The sequence below is a fragment of the Belonocnema kinseyi genome, chromosome 7 (genome assembly GCF_010883055.1).
Source record: "Belonocnema kinseyi isolate 2016_QV_RU_SX_M_011 chromosome 7, B_treatae_v1, whole genome shotgun sequence".
In the NCBI taxonomy this organism is placed as follows: domain Eukaryota; kingdom Metazoa; phylum Arthropoda; class Insecta; order Hymenoptera; family Cynipidae; genus Belonocnema; species Belonocnema kinseyi.
This window is the reverse complement of record NC_046663.1, coordinates 106,698,299-106,700,205: the sequence shown is the minus strand read 5'-3', so window position 1 is coordinate 106,700,205 and position 1,907 is coordinate 106,698,299.

Here is a 1,907-nt window from a genome sequence, read left to right as displayed (position 1 = left end):
TCAATTTCCCTATGAGCATTTAGAGGAGCGATATTAAGGTGAATGCCGTAGGAGTGACAGAGATGGTAATAAAGTACTCTTAGTGCCGCATTGTGCCTTTGATTGTAGGTCGTTCTTGAAAAGGGATCTTGTACTTTGTACAAATATATTCTAATTATTGCTTTTATGTGCTTGAGTCATGAAACTTAAACCGTGATTATATTCTTAAAAGTGTAAGATTAAGCTTTAGAATTTTAAATATTTCTTATAAACATAAGACTGTTCTACGTGTTAAGACTAAAGTTTCTATCTCTAAAAAATAATTGTTCTTCGGACCATTAGTATACATATGAGGTCATTATTTCTTTTTATACTTGAGTTCTAAAGCTTGAAGTTAAAAAATAACATTCGTAAAAGTTTCGAAATCTTTAGATTAGAACATCAGACTTTTTAACTTTGTTGTAAAATAAACTACTTGAAAAACAATAAAACCGATTTTTTCAAAACCTAAAATTGTAATATTAGAGTATTGAATATAAATTTAAATATTACTGAAATACTTAAAAAGCCATTACTTAATATGGTACACAAGTAAAATACAAATATAATCAAATAATTCATACATATTTATTGAAAGGCCTAATAATACTTATCTAAGATTTTTGTATTACTTAATTTTTATGTTTTAATTTAATATGTCGATTTATAGATAAAGAAAATATTGGTGAAGGCGAAATTTTCTTAAATTCTCTGTAAATTCTGAGGTTGTCTTAAATTGACGGTCACAGTCACGAGAACGTGACCGGATTTTAAATGTCCGAAAAATTTAGAACTCTACCCCCGCCTGCCGCTCTTGCACCATGCCAATGGTATACGCCCGTGTACTGTACACAACGCGCCAGTTTCAAGCGAGAAAAAATAATCTCCACTTTCAATTACAAAAGCAACAGCAACAAGAACATTTTTGGGAAAAAGCGAGCTGAGCTGTTCGGTATAATTTTCTTTAGATTATGTGATTCAAATAGTGTGGCCAACAATTCATGCATTTAGATGTAGTTTTGATGTCGCCAAATTGACAGATGTTTGAGGGTCATGTGGAAATACAGACGAGTTCCCCGCTTTCCGCTCCTCTCGCGCGACTTTTAAGCGAGAAATAACACTTTATTTTCAATTACAAAATACAACAACAAAAAGGATCTTTTCGGAAAAAAGCGAGCTGAACCCTCCGGTATAATTATATTTGGATCATTTTCTTAAAATATGGCGTTCAACAACTAATGAAATTATACCGGAGGGTTCAGCTCGTTTTTTCCCGAAAAGATCCTTTTTGTTGTTGTATTTTGTAATTGAAAATAAAATGTTATTTCTCGCTTGAAAGTCGCGCGAGGTATACAATTGGGCTACATCAAAACTACATCTAAACGCATGAATTGTTGGCCACAATATTTTAATCACATAATCTAAAGGCAATTATACCGAAGCTTTCAGCTCGCTTTTTCCCGAAAATGTTGTTGTTGTTATTGTTTTTTTGTAATTTAAAGTGGAGATTATTTTTCTCGCTTGAAACTGGCGCGTTGTGTACAGTACACGGGCGTATACTAGAGGCTTGGTGCAAGAGCGGCCAGCGGTGGGCTCTATTGTCATCCGAAGTTTTTATATATTTTGTAAAGAAAGAATAATTATTTTTTTAAATAATCAAAGAATGTCTTTAAAAATCGTGCTAATTCAAAAAATGATTATTACATCTCATTAAGAAAATACGATTTTTTTACATTCTTTTTTACAAGTATTACATTCTGTTTTAAAAATTATATAATTAATTAAACAATTAATTCTTGTCTATTTACACAATTTCTAAAAATTGAGCCACAGATGTTCAATTTTTCTCAAATTCGTATCGTGAACTATTTTTTCTATAATACAGTCTG